The sequence below is a fragment of the Manis pentadactyla genome, chromosome 18 (genome assembly GCF_030020395.1).
Source record: "Manis pentadactyla isolate mManPen7 chromosome 18, mManPen7.hap1, whole genome shotgun sequence".
Classification (NCBI taxonomy): domain Eukaryota; kingdom Metazoa; phylum Chordata; class Mammalia; order Pholidota; family Manidae; genus Manis; species Manis pentadactyla.
This window is the reverse complement of record NC_080036.1, coordinates 18,064,904-18,083,375: the sequence shown is the minus strand read 5'-3', so window position 1 is coordinate 18,083,375 and position 18,472 is coordinate 18,064,904. Positions and strand designations below refer to the sequence as shown.

General features: G+C 48.9%; 1 protein-coding gene across 2 annotated transcripts in view; it reads left to right on the top strand.

Moving 5' to 3' along the window:
* The window catches only part of PGPEP1L (pyroglutamyl-peptidase I like), a 54,240-nt gene that overhangs the window by 10,281 nt on the left and 25,487 nt on the right, over positions 1-18,472 (top strand). The window lies entirely within an intron of this gene.

Genomic DNA, 18,472 nt, shown 5'->3' with positions numbered 1-18,472 from the left:
CGTGAGTTCAGCTTACCCTCTTCGCTGACCTCCTGCCAGCACCCAGAACACGGATGGGGCCGAGGCCTGCTCAGTCGTCCTGCTCCCACCGCGCCCGCAGGGTTGGTGGCCAGAACAAAAGCTGCATAACAGCTGCTGAGGATGCAAAGTCCACGTTCAGCTCCCAGCAGCCCCTGTCATCCAAGTTTGCCTCCTCTACTGGGCCCTGCTGTCTGTCTCTCTTTCTGCTTTGCCCGGCTTTCTGTTGGTTGGTTTTTTTCTCCAGGGAGAGTCATTTGCAATCTTTTTAGAGGCTCTCTTCCCTCTCAACCCGCAGGACCACTCCCCCTTCCGGGGCCATCCAGGGCCGTTCCGGGTCCTCCACTGCAGACTCACGTCTGCAGACTTGAGTCATTGTTACACTTCCTGATCCTGGACCGGAACCTCCCTGGTGGAATCCACCGGAAGTACCTGCATACTGTCAGCAGAGCATCCGTGGGCTGGGCTGACCATCTGCGTGGCCCTATTAAGTCAAAGGTCCAACCTCATCCATGTATATACATTTGACCCATTATATAGATATAGAAACTGCCTTAGATGGGCCAAATAACACACAAAAGGGCACACAGCTCCCTGGGCCCATGTAAGCACCTCAGTGTCCATGGGGACCTATAACAACACATCCCTGTCCCCACAGGGGGACTCACCTGAAGCACGTGTTCCAGCGGCTGTGCGTTGCCCGGATACATGCATGACTTCCATCTTTTCCACCCTCTTGCATTCTCCCAGCAAAAGTCAGCCTTGTGTGTCAATATCACAGACAACATGGAACGAGCACGTACTCGGTGCCCAGTCCCACAAATGGGAGCGCACGGAATTACGGACAGTGAAGAAAAGAACGTCCAGTTCTACCCTTGCAGCATTTCACCTCTAAGAGAAGTGAGCCACTAACAAATTATAACTTGTGCGCATTTTTGTTGTGGGTGCTCTTACATGGGGGAAGAGTATCTCAAAAAAGAAGGAAAATACAGAAAAATAATACAAATGTTGGAAGTTCACTGTGAAAAGAGGAATTTCCTACAAGCTTCCAGAAGGGTGACTTAAAGGTTGTTTACTGATGGCATGTGCCAAACATCGCACTGGCCTGTGGCGGACGCTCTTCCGTTCCCAGTCGCAGGTTTATTTAGTGGCTTATGGCTGCATCCTGATATCCTGGTTTCTGGATACCCTAATTTTGGAGGCAGTACCACTTCATATTCTTTAAAAAGAAATCGTGTCCTTAGCTCTTCTACAAGTGCCTGAGCCTGGAAAGGCAGCGAATAAGAAAAGGGCTGTGAAAGACACACCGTGAGTCAGTCAGGGGAAGACATCATGTAACTGCACTTAAAGTAAACCCAAGCCGGGTGGCCAAGAGGTCAGGGCTTTTGCCAGATTTGATCAATTTGATATGCAGAATAATTTCTCTTTACTCCAAAGGCGGTTTGGCCTTATGCCTTTCTTGCATGTTGCTTTTTTTAAAAATCATAATAATACACAACAAAAGGCAATGAGTCAGAAGAGAGAGGCACCAAGCTGAACCGCACTTTGAGACGAAGGATGGATTGTGCTGACCACACTTAGGGACAGGCAGGTTAGTGCTGCCCTTCCCAAGGGAAAGCAAATCGTTTCATTTGATTCATCTTTATTTTCTTTCCTAAGAGGGCCTCTTATTCTGCCTCCCAAATCTCAAGATAAAGCCTTCATCCAACCAAGATGAATACAGACGTATATATGACATTCTTCCAAATCCCACAGTGGCTTTTGTTTTGTTTTCTTGATTAAAAAGGGAAGGCTGGAGATAAACTAACCAGCATGAGCATGAAAGGAGATCCGGATATCTGCCTATCATCTACAGGGCCCTCACCTATGGTAGCAACCAGCTCCCTGCCAGCTGCCTCGGGGGCAGCCACTCCAGTGGTCAGCAACTTGGGTTGTCTGGACACTGACCTTCATGACTAGATAATCCAGACTCATTTGACCCCTTTTCCATGATTTCATATACCTTCCTTCTTCAGCCTGATGACTATGCAGGTTGAACCCATCTTTTTGGTGGGAAGAGAAGTAGCGACATTACTGTACACAGGTCATGCTGGCTCCCAGACAGCACAAAATAGGACTATCCCTGCATTCTCACTTTGCAGTGGCACAAGAATCAGCAAGAATGTGGTGGCTCTGTGAGCCCAGGACACAGAGCCCGAGTCCTGGGCAGAAGGCCGGCTCCAAGAGCAGCAGCCCGTGCCAGGAGCTGGGCTGCAGAGAGCCCCCGAGGACACAAGCGAGTAAAGAGAAAGCCCTCACCTCATCCCCACCATCCGTGTTCATGAAGAGTGTCTGCTGGGGATTCTCAGCCATCCCTGGAAAACCCGTGCTTTCATTAAGCACTCAGCGAAATGTATTTAGTCTGCTTATTTGGGGAAAAACTTGTCGTTTACAGATAAATGAGTCAAATGTTTACTTCTTGCTAAACCCTAAATCCATTCCCACCCTGACAGGACAACAAACCAGAAAAACCAGAGTGAGAGCTTTCAGAATGACACCAGCACCTTCCCAGGGCCTCACTGTGGACCCCCAACTCCCCCGACTCCAGCACAAGCACAGGCCTCCACTCCCTCCTAGGGCCAAAGCGGAGCTGACTCCCTGACTTCTTCCTGTTGATTCAAACAATCTTTTGATTTAAAAAGACATTACAATGTACAGAAAGGTTGGGAAGCTAATACAGTGAGCTTCCATAGACCCCCATGGTGGGTTGCCTGATTATTAACATCTTACATTAGTGTGGTGAGCCTGTCACAATGAATGAACCAATAATAACACATGATTATCTAAGGTCCATAGTTCACTCAGACTTCCTTAGTTTTCCTCTGATGTCCTTTCCCTGTTCCAGAATCCCGTCCAGGATTGCACAATCCTCGTGTCTCCTTAGGCTCCTCTTGGCCATGAGAATTTCTTAGACTCTCCTTGTTTTTGTTTTTTGATGGCTTTGCTGGGTTTGAGGCATTCTGCCCGGGTATTTGATAGATTGCCTCCCTTTGGGCTGTGCCAAGTGCCAGTGTCAGCGTCTCACATATCAAGGGCACATACCATCAGCGTGACTGGTCACCTGCGGACCTTGATCACCCGGATGAGGGAGCGTTTGTAAGGTTGCTCCCTGTGAGGTTGCTCTTTCCCCACTCTTTGTATTGCACTCTTTGGAGGGACATGCGCAGCCCACCCTCGAGGAATGGGGAGCGTCCCCCTGAGAGCACAGAATCTCATCCATCACTTGGAATGCAACTGCCAGCAAGACTTGCCTCTTCCTCCCTCTGCCCACTTATTTAGTCAATCCTTTCTTAATCTCTGTATGGACTGATGGATGTTTATTCTATACTTTGGATTATGGCTTGTTTCCTTTTGAAAGTCCACCTTCTCCTCAAACCTTCCCCCTGTCCTTTGCTATCTCTGACCACTGAGCTTCTCTTTTCCAAGGGAGGGGGACTCCTCATTCTCCTCCAAGGAATCCCACATGCTGTTTTCCACCATGGGCTTGACTGTATTGCAAGTTAGCCTAAGGTGCTCACTTTTTAAATAAGCGGACTACTTTGACGTTTGAAGGCAACGTGTGTTCTCTAGTCTCGTTCCCACCACCCATCATATTCCACTGATGCAAAGAGCTACTTTTTTTTTTGAGTTTTTAAATGGTTTTAATTCTTGCAATACACACAATATCATTGTGACTATTCATCACGTTCTTACAATCGTTAGGTAACTAAGACCCAGTTTCATCATAATACACGGCGCCTTTCCCCAAACTGATTCTTTTCCAGGCACAGGTAAAGTCATTAGCTTTCTGGATTACATACGTCATCGGCAAGAGGAAACACTCTGGCCCGTTTATCTTGATTTGAGAGTCCAGACGAGAATTTTGAGGGGCTTAGGGCTGTTGTGCTACCATAAATTTGGTGAAAATCTATCCTGCAACACAGTCTAACAGCCGGAAAAAGGACACAAGCAAGTGTGACACCAGGAATCATGCAGGTTCCTAAGGGAGGCAGCAGGTTGGGTTTAAGCTGGGATTCCATAGGCAACCTTTAGTTCCTTTTCATTCTAGGGAGATTTTGGGGAAATGAACAAAAATAAAAGAGGCCATTGGGCATTTTCTCCTCCCCACTGTCATATCCACTCACACTGGAAGCACGTTACAAGTCTTGCAAACTCAGCATTCCATTAGGGGTACCTCCTGGGATTCCAAAATCATGGAGGCCCCTGTGGGCCTGCAGGCTGCAAGCCAGTTTGAGACATCATCAAGCAGGTCCTGGGCTGCTGCACTGACGCTGTAATCACAGACTATTGTGCTACAGCCGAGCAGGCTTGGTAAGGTAGGGTGCTCCTGACTCTCACAGCTCCGGGGTCCATCCCCTGACCCCAGTGCTGACTTGCACACCACAGCCTCTCTCTGGACAGGAAAGTGGGCTGTGGCAAGGTGTGCTCTCCAGCGGGCATACACAAAAGTATCCAGTCAGGTACTCATGAACCCCAAAGATCTGTGGTCGTAAGATTGCAGGCAGTTGGTTCCCCCAGAGATGGAGAAATGTTTGGGGAGCCACCGATGTATTTTGGTACCAGTCCTGCATCCTGCTGGGACCACCACCCTCTCTTTTGTCCACTTACAAGATCATTCCTGTCCTTTACCTGTCTTGGGACCTGTGGAGTCAGAAAGTCATATAGCAATTGTGTAATGAGCAGCTAGTTAATCAAGGTCAGCCAATGAAGACACAACAGGCTACAATATTTATGCCCCTAATGGCAGCACTGCCAAAATACATGAAGCAAAAATGAGCAGCCCCGTAAGGGGAACAGACAAATCCACAGTGATAGTCAGAAATTGCAATACCCCCTTACAACAGTGGCTAGAACACAGAGACAGAAAATCAGCAAAGGTACAGGAGATTTGAACAAACTATCAGCAACTGGACCTGATTGACATTTACAGAACACTCCACCCGACCTCAGCAGAACTCACACTCTTTTAAGTGCATATAGAACATTTTCCAAGATAGACCTGATCCAGGGCCATAAAACAAGTCTGAATAAATTCAAAAGGCTCCAAGTCCTACAAAGTATGGTCTTTGGCCACAGTGGATTTAAATTAGAAATCAACAACAGAAAGCTCTCCGGAAAATCCCCAAATATTTGGAAACTAAATATGTTTCTAAATAAGCCATGGATCAAAGAAGAAATCAAAAGGGATATTAGAAAGCCTTTTGAAATGAAGAAAATTAAAATACAACACATTGAAATTCGTGGCATGCTGCTAATGCGTAACTTAGGGGGAGATCTGTAGTGCTGAACAACAATATTAGAGAAAAGAAGGGTCTCAAATCAGTGACCTCAGCTCCTACCACAGGAAACTAGAGAAAGAAGAGCAAATTAAATCCAAACCCAGGAGAAAAAAAGAAATAGTAAAGATCAAAGCAGAAATCAATGAAACAGAGAGCAGAACCATAATAGTGAAACCAAAGAAATCAAAAGCTGGTTCTTTGAAAAAAAATCAATGAAATTGATAAACCTCTAGCCAAACTGGCCAAGAAAAAAAAAGTGGGAGTGAGAGAGAGAATAATTCCTATTGATTTTAAAATTCAATTTTCACCGCCTGGCTTTGGGCCCTGGTTCCACACTCATCCTGCTCCCATCAAAGTCATTAAGGCCTCTTTTTTGCCATTTTACTTGACGTTTCTGAGGTCCTAATAATCTCTGTGGTAGATACAGTATTGTTATTGTTCCTATTATACAGGTAAGAAGACTGAGGCCCCACTTGGCCAGATCCTCCGTTATTCTCCCTTTCTTGGCTGGAAAGGTGCTGTGAGGATTCAATCAAATAAAATAACCTGTGAAACTTTAGCTTAGCTCCTATCTTTACTGACAGCTCCAAGATGCATCAAATAAACAATCTAATCATGAGCTTCCCTTACCAAGACAACACCCTCTTCTAACCAGCTTGCCATCCTCAAACCGTGGCCAGCCGAAAAGCCTGAAATCGCCACTGTTCCTACCTCTTCCCCTGTTCCTGGGAAAACAGCCGCATTTTGATTGTTCTGGGTTTGCAGTACAGCATTTATGTGCAAATAATTGCCATCTGTGACCACATCTCTTGAGGATCCCTCAGTTCCTGAGACAAACAGCAGCACAGATACGGTCACCCCTTCAGAGTGTCAAGCTGTTATCTGAGAAGATGACTTGTAGATGCTGATGCCGTAGGACTCCAGGAGGCTGTCAGATATAGAAAAGGGTAGGCTTCATTAAAAGCCCCGCGTAATGATTAGTCCTGCCTGAAAGGTGATGTCAGCCTGAGCTAAGTGACTTATTGTGAATTTAGCCTCTCTTCAGACTGCATTTTTTGCCAAGTTAAAAATGTTGGTGGGGGAGCACAATGGTGAAATCCATAAACCCTTTTCTTGAGTTGTGGTAAAATATGCATAATGATAAATTTACCGTTTTAATCCTTTCCAAGTGTACAATTTTGTGGCATTAAGTACATTCACATTGTTGTGCAACCATCACCACCACCATCCATCTCGAATTTTCCATCATCCCAAACAGAAACTCTGTACCCATTAAACCATAACTCCACACTCCTCCTCCCCCAAGGCCCTGGGAACCACCCTTCTACTTTGGTTTTCTGCGAACTGGACTATTCTAGCTGCCTCTTATAAGTGAATGACAGCATTTGTGTCTGGCTTATTTCACCATAAAGCTCTATTTCTGCCCACATCTGCTACTGAACGTGGCCCCCTCCCCCCATTACGCTGTTCTCTCTGAATCTGCTCCTCCTTCTCGCCTGTCTGACCTGGTCTTCAGTTTGTTTCCAAAACCTAATATAGGCTGAGAACATGGTAGGGGCAAAATTAATATTTTTGAAGGAATATCATTATTAGAGAAAGTACATTCCCAAGGAAGCACAAAGCAACTGTCTTTCTTTTAACAGTGCGTTTGTTTTCCAATTACAAATGAGCAATTACACAAGACCTCCAAATGCCACAAAGAAAAACAGATTGTACGTCTCCACCTGAGAAGAAAGTGATGCACGTCCTCCTGATCTTTAATACCACGCTCTCTGTATCCTGGGTCTGCTGCTGCAAATCAAGTCGCCCCAGGACTTAGTGGTGTCAGACAACCACCATTTTATCTCTTGCAGCTCTGTGGGTCAGCTGGGCTCAGCTGGGCCATCTTTCTGCTGTCTTGCTTGGAGTTTTCATGAGCTGTGGAAAGATGGAGGCCTGGGCAGGATCAGGGCAGCTTGGCTGGGGTGCTTAGACAGCAGGGCGTCTGTCCCTCTACGTGAGATCTGCCCCCACACAGAAGCTGTCAGGCCTTCTAAAGGCTTCTACTGTAAACTGGCTGGATTCTGTTGATTAAAATGAGTCACAGACCAGCTCAGATTCAATGTGGGAGGAGATGATGCCAGGATGTGACTGTTCGAAGGCCTGCTTCATTGGGAGCCGTCTTAGTTCCAGCTGCTATCACAGAACAACAGAGACTGGTGGCTTAAACAACAAACATTTATTTCTCCCAGTTCTGGAGGCCGGAAGTGCCAGTAGGCTTCCTGATCATGACCTCACAGCCTTTCCTTAGTGAGTTCCGGTCTCTTCGTGCCCTTGTAAGGATGCTAATTCCATCAAGAGGTCCCCATCCTCATCATCATCCCAACCTAATTGCCTCCCAAAGGCCCCACCTCCTAACACCGTCGCACTGGGGATTAGAGCTTCAACCTATTAATTTTGGGGGAACACACTCAGTTCATAGGGGCCCCCCTTTTGGAGCTATGCTACCATATGAACTAATATTTCCCTTTGGAAGGGTTACCCCAATTCGCCCTTGCAGGAGCAGTGATGAGAGTGCATGTGGCTTCCTATGCACCCCGATACTGGGGTATGATTTTTAAAACCTTTGTGATTCGTACCACACTGTTGATATAAATGCTATTAAAGCAGTCTTCTTAAACTGAGACAAAGGTCACTGAAAGCGGGGGAAAGGTGTCATTAAACTCAATTCCTTTAAGTTCCCTGACTGGTCACTTTTTAGGAACTGAAAATAATCTTTGTAATGAGTATGGCTCTGTCTGTTTGAAAATATTTTCCAAGCTTTCTACAGTGTGATTCTCTCGTGGTATGGATTGACTCTAATCATGGTCAATGCATTGCACAGGAAAAATATCTCCTGTATTTAATTTTGAAAAATAAACTAAAAATAAAATCGAATGTAAACATCCTACTCACTTGGTTGGGCAACAAAGACCTGTGGTCCCTCTTCAGTGTGTGTCCCATAAGGCACTTCTTTGTCAGTCAGACTTCCAGATCTAGGCAATTGGAAAATTTGTTTGATTAAAAACAAATGTCAACATGGGTAGAGTATTATTGTGTCTTGTTTGGAATAATCCTGGAATCCCAGTGAAGCTGCCACTAGCGTTGGCTAAATATTCGTTCTGCAGCATTGGCTAAATATCCAGTCATTCTGCATCCGTGGGGACACAGGTCAGAGACAGGCCAGTCACCCCCTCTTTCATTCCACAACACCTGGCCCACACCTGCTGTGCACCGGGCACCCCCAGGGCCAGGCATCCAGCAGGACAAGCCAAAGCCTTGAGTTCCATGACGACGGCCTTCTGCACGGGGAAACAGACAAGAAACATGTAAAAAGTAAGCAACGCAATGCCAGCGAGTGCTCAGGGCCATGGGGACGGCGACTCAGGAACGCCTAGCAGATGCGGGCCGGGAAGGCCTGAGTATGCGACCTTTCAGCTGGGACCTGAGTGACAAGGAGAAGCCACTCTGGAAGGGTTCCAGGCAGAAGGAGCTCCTGCTGCAAAAGCATGGATAGCAGCTCAGGACCACAGCTAGGAAACTGGGAAGAGAGGCAGGGAGGGCGCTGTAGGCAGGGGAGCTTGTACCTCCATTTTCCAGACCCAAGGTCCTTTGACTACGCGTATCCACGTAATTAAACTTGCAGGAGCAATGTTCTTCTGGGTCGAGATTGCGTTGGGTTGTTCTGCTCTGTCATTCACTGGGAAGAAGTCACATGTGCTGAACAGAGTAAGGATGACTTTCCATTCCACTGTGGAGACCAAGTTTCAATTCAGCAGACTCAAAGTCAGGGGTAGGCGGGGAAACTGATACTCAGGGAGCAATTTATTTGGTAAAATATCTCCCTTGCAACAAGGACTCCCTACTGAAGTCCAGGCCACCCCCCAACACAGAGCCCGACCTGTGTCAAGAACACGGACTGCGGCTTTTGCAGCCTAAACAGCCTTCCTACAGGCCCCTGACATTTCTTGTTATGAATCATGTCGATGGTTTGGGTAAGCCTTGGCTCCTGTGCCTGGGGGAAGCTCCCAGAAGCCTACATCTGCCCAGGCTCCCAGTGGGGACTGGGGCCTCCCTGAAGCTGAGAGTCACTGTTGACAGACCATGCGGGTGTGTTGTTATTCTTGGGACAAAACCACTGAAGATGTATTTAGCCAGTGCTAGTGGCAGCTTCCTTTCTGGCCAGCTCTCAAATGGAGCAGATGCCCATTGCTATTATTTGATTAGACAGAGGGGAAGATCATCTCCCATCCTTTCTCTTTCCCACCCAGCCCTGTCCAGTTACCACAGGCCAAATGCAGCTGAAACATAGAAGTTGAAAGGTAATATCCCTAATATATAAAGAGCTTCCATAAATAGAAAAAACAATGGCAAATGACTCTATAGAAAAGTGGGCTAAATGTATAAAGAGACAATTTACAGGAAAAGGAATACAAATGGCTCTTGCCCATGTGAAAATATGTTTGAACTTGCTCACAAGAGAAAAGAAAATTAAAACTACACACAGATCAGACTGGCAAAAATCCACAAACTTGACAACTAATGTGCTAGACTGCAAAGTTGATGGGCATTGTCATACTTTGCTTGTGAGAATGCAACATGGTACCACCCTGGTGGAGGGGAATTTGGCAAAGTGATATGTACATGTATCATATAATCCAGCAAATTCCTAAGAACTGCTCCCTAAGATACACTGACAAAACTATAAAAAGGCACATGCACAAAGAGAAAGTATGTACAAGAAAAGTCATATCTGTTTGTTCCATGTTTGTTTATGATTATTAAAAAATGGTTTTAATAATAAGATTATTTAAAAAGTCATAAAATTTAAAAAATGGTTTCCTATGGAGGGAAAAGGAACTAGACTAGTAAAGCTTATTTTGTAGATTAAACATTGGAACCATGTAGAATATCTTGCAGATTAATAAAGCAAAATTAAATTTTAAAAGAGCAATCCACAGAAATTAAAAGTACATTGAGTTAATAAGCCTAATAGTATATCCAGTTAGTGACATAACCACACAATGAGAGTGGTTTCGAAAACACAGCAATTTACTTTAAAGACAAAAAAATTAAAATCTTAAAGTTTTCAGTAATTACATTGTTGGATATAGGATTAATATTATTGTTCTGAGACTATTATACATAGGTGTTGGATAAAGTGAAATGTACATTGAGGAATATTTGGCATCTCTGCCTCTGGGGCACTGACGGTAGCTTTCTCCCCAGTAGGCCTGTGTATGATCAGACATCCCCACAGGGGGCTGTCTCACTGTGGAGGGCCACCGCGAGGGGGTCGTGATATCTTAATTTAGGGTGAAATGTCATATGAGTCAAATAATACAGGATTTGTCTTTTTTTTGATGGGCTTATTTCATTTAGCATAATGTCTTCCAGGTTCATCCGGGTTGTAGGATGTGCCATCCTTTTCAAGGCTGACTGACATTCCATTGTTTGTATATGCCCCATTTGTTTATCTGCCCATCCATAGTTGGACATTTGAGTCAGTGCCATCTCTTGGCTATTGCGAATAGTGTTGCAATTAACCTGGGTGAGCAAACATCTCTTTGAGATCCTACTTTCAAATATTTTGGATGTATACATCCAGAAAGAGGATTACTGGATCATATGGTAATTCCATTTTCAATATTTTGAGGAACTTCTGTACAATTTTCTGTAGCAGCTGCACCATCTTACATGCCTACCAACAGTGCGCAAGTGTTGCCATTTCTCCACATACTCAACAACATTTGTTACTTTCCGTTTTTCTTTTCATAGTGTCCATCCTAACAGGCAGGAATTTCTGTTTTTAGTCTATAGAAGGAAATTAAGAAAGAAATGAACCTTGGCCAGCATTTTATAGCTGCACTGATGCTGGCCTTGCTTTGCATGTCCTCAGGTCCCCAGACAGGCGTCACTTTCTGAGGGAGGAAGGACTGTGTCACCATTGAGGCAAGGGACGCCGTGGTGATAGAGTGCTCCCTCTTCGAGTCACTTCTAATTCATTACAAAGTATTTCAGCCCGGTTAATGGGTTTTTGGGTTATATTATACAGTTTTAATTAAGCTAATCCTCAAATTAGGATAATGGAATCTCACAAACATGATCTGCAAAAACCCACAGATAGAAGGTAATGAGAATAATGCCAATCTGAGTAAATATGCAAAAATGCCTGAGTGATACTTCTATCCCTTTGCCAGCCACTTTTTAAATATAAAAGCACTGATAATCTGATAAGAAGTGATTCCCCCCCACCCAAAAAAAGGGAAGAATTAAGAAAACCACTGAAAATAGATTTACAGCCACTTATTAACAATGAAGCCTGCTTGAAGTATGTATCATGCCTTGAGGCATCAAGGCATCAGCTAATGACTGTGTGTGTGTGTGTGTGTGTGTGTGTGTGTGTGCATGTACATGTGCACACTAGAATCTTTTATTAAAAGGGCATGTGATCAAAAATATTCAGAGACAACTGCTACAGAGAGAGGACAGGGAATTATGGGGGTGCTGTGTTTCATCGTTGGGATTTTCTGACAAGAACGACCCACTAGTTTGGAGGAATGGCTTAAAGGATATTGGGAGTGGTGGGACAATCATGACATGCAGAGAAAGGAACTGGGAATTGTTAAGGAAAGAGAGTGACCTTTATGCAGAATCCCAAGATTCCCCAAACTTCTGGTGAGAGCTGAGGTCGGCCCTGCGCAGTTGACTACCACTCCTGTGGTCACATCTCCTTTGGGGCTGCTGCCTGGAGCTCCTCTCTCCTTCTCAGCTTATCCTCTTTGAGCCTCGGTTTCCCTGTCTGTAAAACAGGGAGGGACATTGTTCTCACCTCGCCAGCGGGTTGAGGTGAGGGGGTAGGCCCAGTGCCTGTACACAGTATGAGTTCTCCAGGGACGGCTAGTCTCATTATGGGACTGGTTTTTATTAAGCTTTTGAACAAGAAAAATAGTATGTCCTTTGTAAAATCTGACAGAGTATAGAGAGGAACAGGAATCACCCCTATAAATGTCAGTTATACTGCAATAATAAGGAAAAATCATCCCTAATTCTTCCCTCAAGGGATAACCAGTTCAGTACATTTCCATTTCCATAAATGGCTACAGGGAACAGTCTGAGATGTGGATTTTTATAAAACTTAATTCCCTCTCAGGGGTTATCCTGTGAAAACATATTCTTTGTAAAATCCTTTTGAACGACTGGGTCATACCCCACTGTGGCCGTCCTGTACTCCTCATGTGGGGCCTCCTGTCGTCTCCGCGGTTGCTTCTCTGGTCCGCCGAGCTCCGTCCCCTTCTGGCTTCAGCTCCCCCCTCGCTCTGTCAGCCCACGTGGTGTTGCCGCCCACACCTGGGTCTCAGCTACCACCTGACGGCCCCCAGGTCCCTTCCAACCCAGCAGGGCAGGAAGGGCCCCTGATCACCCCCATGCTGCTGTCATCCTCCGGTGTGCACGCCTGAGCACGTGCACACACACACCCCCCAGGACTCTCAGCTGGGGCCCAGCACAGATCGCAGGAGGGGTCTTGTCCACATCTGATGTTTGATGGATGAACAAGGTAAAGAAAAACAAAGAATGGACAGAAGGAAGGAAGGCGGGAGGGAGGGAGACGCACACATCTTGAAGCCTCACTCTTCCCTTTCTTCGCACACTCCTGCTAATCCCCCGAGCCCTGGGCAGAGCCCCCTGCGTGTGGCCTGCTCCGGCTGCGACTCCACATGCACGGTTTTGCTTAACCTTCACAGCAACGCTGGCAAGGGAGGGCCTGTCATTACTATGTTTTACAGAGAGGGAAACCAAGGCTCAGCAGCTTCCAATCACTTGCCCAAACTCCCGCAATCAGAGGTAGAAGGAGTGGGGTTTGGGCTCCTTCTATCTACCCCCAGGCTTTTGCAGCCCAGGGAGCCCCAAAGCAGCCCTTGGAACCAGGAGTCCTGTCATCGCTTTCTGTTTCGTCCGTGTCTGCTCCGGGAATGTGACCCCCCAGGACACGCCAAGCCCTGAGCGGGAGCCGCGCTGCAGGTGCTCCAGGAGCGTGTCTTGAATGATGGAATGAAGGAAGGCGCGCCTGCTTCCGGGTGCCAGCGCCCAGCGCTCATTTCATAAGGGAAGAATCAAAATTTGGAAGAACAGCAACTGTTTTGCAACACCAGTTGGTGCCACAGCCTCCGTGGATTTGAAAAAATTCAGAGAACAACTGGTATCTATTTTCCTTCGTCGAGTTCCCTTTGTTAAACTGCCATGTGTTCTTGGAGACCAAATTTCAGAGGATGTGGGGACAGGGAGAAGCGGACGGAAGAGGCAGAGGGCAGGGCTCCTCCTTCCCCCTTTGCCCAAGACCTTTGCCACCTTGTCAGGCTTGTTTGAGGGGTTATGGACCCTGCACAGGCCCCCAGCACCCTGCTTGCCTGGTCATTACCTTGGCTAGAGAAGCAATCTCCTGGGTCCCACTTTGGGGAGGTGGTCCCAGGCTCTGTCCCTCCCTGCTTGCAGAACAGAACATTCTGCAGTTCTGGCTGAGAAAGTGTGCCAGTCCAGAAAGCACAAACCCTTGGCTCTCTCTGGGTCTGCAGGGAACGCACACTCTCCTTGCTAAGACAACCAGCCCTTCTGGTTGTTTTAAAAAGGGTGGCAGCAGCCAGTGGCCCGCCGTCTGCTTGTTCTACTCACTGCTTCCGACAGCCCCCAGGCTCGTCAAATTCTAATAAGTGTCACTTTCAGGAAATCCCCCCGGCATGACTTTCTTAAATGAATGTGAGTTAATTATAAGCATTGATGCTTCATAGGAAATCCTGACTGTGTGCCAGGCACTGTGCTGGGCACTTTTCGCACATCATCTCATCTCATTTAATATTCATAAAAACCCCTCTGACTTGTAATTATCCCCATTTCACAGGTGAGAAAACTGAGGTGCACCAAGGCTGAATAACATGTCCAAGTTTAGCCTGTGAAGGGGGCACAGCCAGGTCTCAAACTGCCTTCTTTCTGACGTCAGAGCCCTCGCCTTACTCTGTGGCACTAGAGCTGCAGTCTGACTTGGCACGTGCCCACTTCTGCCCTGCACCTCCTCATCTCAGACTCACGCTGGTGGTGACCACTAGCTTGGCTTATTTTTTGTAAAATGCCTTTGCCACCATGGGTCATGGTGTAGGTGGCCCAGGACACCGTGTGTGTGTGTGTGTGTGTGTGTGTGTGTGTGTGTGGTGTGTGTGTGTGTGTGAGACAGACAGAGAGAGAGAGAGAGAGAGAGAGCAAGAGAATGCAGAGTGGCCGTGAGGCAGTGCCTGGCAACTCACTCCGTGATTTCAAGTTGGAAAAGGCTCTTCAATATCCCACAGCAGATTCTAACTGCTGTTCCAGGTTGTCCGAGGCACTTTTGAGCATGGCTGAGCTGGCTGCACCTGAAACCCAGCCAGTCTTCGAGCTACTGACCAGAAGCTCCCTGTATTAGTCAGCTCCAGCTGCTGTAACAAAACAGCATAGGCTGAGGGGCTCAAATGACAGACACTTCTCTCACAGTTCTGAAGGCTGGGAAGGCCATAGTCAAGGCCCTGGCAGATGTGGCTCCTGGTGGCAGCCCTTTTCCTGGCGTGCAGAGGGCTGCTCTCTGGCTATGTCTTCATACAGCAGAGAAAGAAAGGCTCTTGTATCTTCTCCTCTTCTTCTAAGGGCGCTAATCCTGTCTTAGGGCTCCACCCTCAGGACATCATCCAAACCCAATTCTCTCCCAAAGGCCCCCACATACCATCTCACTGGAGGGTAGTTTTCCAGCATATGAATTTTACTGGGGGTGCCTTTCAGTCCGTAGCAACCCCCTACACAACACAGCTGCCCCCACATCCTGGTGACCTCAGGATGGCTGCAGACTTCCCAGGGCCGTCTAGGCAGCTTGGCCAAGAGCTGGGTGAGGCCCGCAGCCAGCGGAGGTGTAGTGTTCTCCTATCTGCCCCCTACCCTCTGTGGGGGACATCCATCGGCCCCAGAGGAAGCAGCCGGCCTGGCGCTTGCAGCCCTAAAGTGCAGGCGGCAACGGCACCTCCTCCCAGGGGAGGCTGGCTGCACCTTAAAAGAGTCCCTGTCCTTGACGAGGGGGCAGGTCTGCCAAGCTTCAGCTCCTCCTTCATCAGGACAACTGTGGGAAGAAAGAGGAGGAGGGTGACATTCTAGTTAGCAAGATAAAATACATCAGTAAGACACAGGAGAATTCCACAGCAATATATGAACAAGTTCAAGTTTATGCTGGTCCACAATCCTTCCTCTGAAATTCTGATACTCAAAGATCTCTAAATATTAGGAGTTTTTCCTAATTTGTTTGGTGGCAAAAAAGGACCCGAGCTGATGGCAGGCAATGTATTGATCATCCATCTGTATTGATCGCACTGACAACGCCCGCTCCGATTTCCTGGCGTTACTGTGGCTCGCTTCCAAGCACAGCCCAGACCAGGAGTTCTACTAGAATCAACAGGGCGCGGGGTTTGCCCAAGTCCCCTGGCACTGCCCTGCGCCCCACACCAGCTCTGCGAATGCCAAGGACAGCTCCAGACTGGCTTCCCCGTACTTCTTACTTTGGCAGGAGCGGTGCCATCAGCCTCTGGAAGGCCACGCCTCGGAGAGTGTGATGGGCTGTGTGTCCTCATAAAACGGGCCATCTGGACACAGAGAGGGACACGCACAGAGGGAGGGTGAGGTGACTGCCCGAGTGACGCTGCCACAGGCTGAGAAATGTCTTTGGCGCCCAGGAGGTGGAAGGGGCAAGGTGGGACCTTCTCCTCCAGGGCTCGGGGAGCGGGGCTCTGCTGATGCTGCGGTTCGGGGCTCTTTCCCTGTAGGTAGGATGATAAAGCTCTGTTCTAAGCCACCCAGGCTGTGGCATCTTGTGATGACAGCCACAGGCCCCTCATGCACTGCAGCTCTCCAAACCAGCCCCCAGCATGCGCAGCAGCTGGAAGATCCCTGGGGTGTCCCGAGGCTCTCTCTCTCCTCTCCTCTCCCAACTGGCTGGAGGGAGGGGAAGCAAAAGCCGTGGTGGGGGAGAAAAGGAGGGGGTTCCCACCGTGGCCTGCCCTAGCCTGAGCTCTAGAAGCAGAGCTGGGTCCTTATGTGAAGAGAGGCACTGGCCACACTGCGGGGCCGGTGGGGTGCTGGGCCACAGGGGCCTGTGTGGGTCCGCGTGTGCGGCTGTCTCCATCCCTCAGGCACTGCTTTCGTTGCAGGCCTACCGAACGTAATTCATTGACGTTCGCACGGAGAGCAGAACGAGAGCGGGGCTGCAGCCCTAAGAGCAGGTTCCATTTGGTTCTGGGGCTCCTCTGCCACCTTTGCTCAGAGCCAGGCTCTGTGAGAACTCCTCTGAGCGGAAGAATCTAGTTCTTCACAGATGGTTGGGTTTGAGAAGCAGCCGGGAGCCACACCTTGGCCTGCTTACCCTCATGCCAAGGAAAAGGTGACCCTGGAGTGCTGCCTCCCAGTCCTGCTCCCTGCACTGGGCTGCAGCCAGAGGCACTGGGGCCCCATCAGCCTCACTGCCCAGCCTCCTCCGTTCCCCACCGAGGCCGAGATGGCGTCACAATGCCTGGAACCCCCTTGGTCTGTCTGGTCCGTGGAGAGTCCACCTGGAACTCAGCCCGCTTCCTCCAGGGCTCTCCAGGCCACTGCCCTGCATGACCTGCCCTCCTCCCACCATCAGAGTTGGGCAAATGGGGAGGGCATCTTGGCGGTTACTTTGGGAAGCGAACACGGCTTGAGCTGGTGGAGGGAACTGGGCTTCTGAGTGGGCGTCTGGGGCACGGAGCACAGCCCTCTGGAAGGCTGATGTTGGGTGTTGGCCAGAAGGGCCCTTCAGGAGAACAGCGCAGGCCAGCCCACACTGGGGCACTCCATCCCTGCCTGTCTCCTCCGAAGCCTGGGCCTGGCCCTGGAATCCCTGGCCTGTGACCCTGGGGCAGGCCTGACAGTCCTGGCTGCACTCCCCCCTCCAAGGGTGCACGCTCCTGGATGTCCTGCAATGCCAGGAAAGGGAGGCAGGGAAAATGGAGGCTCTAGTCCCAAACCATCTTGGTGACAAGCCCAGCTCCTGGTGCAGGGAAAGGACTTGGCCTTCTTAGGAGTGGCCTTTACATTCCTGACTGAACCTTCACCGACAGTGAAATGCACACCTCTAAGGTCTCTGTCGGTTTCCTTCCTTCCAAACGGCCTGCTGTTTCCCCTGCCCTTGAAGAAGGGTGTTCCTCCCTGACCTTGGGTTTTCTCCATAGCCCCATCACCTTTCCCTGCAGTCTCTCACCTAAACCCGTGGCTTTTGCTGCCCCGACATGCCAGTGCCTCCTCAAAAGCCTCAGTGAACTCCGTACAGAGCTGAGGACCAACTGCCCTTGGGTACTTCAAACTTGGCAGGTCCAAAACCAGCCTCATGGTACCCCCAGCCCACCTTCACCTCCTCCATCTTCTTAGGAGGCAGCTGTGACCCTTTAGCAACTGGTGCACAGTCCTTCGCTGGCTCCCTAGTGCCCTGGATAGAATCCAGCCTCCAGCTAAGTGCTCCGCTGGGTACCCACAGACTTTTCTAGCTTCCGTACTGTCCTTTGCCAGTGCAGTGCTCCCTGCTGCACCATCGGTGGTGCCGGCTTACTCATCAAAATGCCCAGGGGTGCCACAGGCAGTTAATGCTCAGATCAGAGTCTAGAGTGCCGCCATCCTGTCCTTGGAAGGGTAGGATCCACGGAAGAAGGCTCCCAGTCCTCTGAGAGGGCCAAGTCACACCGTGTTTCCCAAGGCCCCAGGCTCTTGGGCTCCGGTGCTTCTGCCTGTGCTTCTGCAGCTCCCTCTGCTGGGCACACCCTTCCCGTTTCCTCATCTGGCTCGCTCCCTTGTGTCCCCTACGACTCACCTGTATCCGTTCTGCAAACTATGTCACCTGCAGGCTGGGTCAGACATGCCACAGGGTGCCTGCACCTTAATGGGAGAGGCTTTGCGGGGCCTCACAGGGCAGGAACCCTGATTCTCCTGCTGGCCCCTGCCACCATGTGGGCTTCTTGAGGGCACGGTCCAAGTGCACAGAAGGCCCTTGGAAGTGGAAAGGCTGACCCCCAAATATTGGCTTTTCAGGGATACCCCCTGGC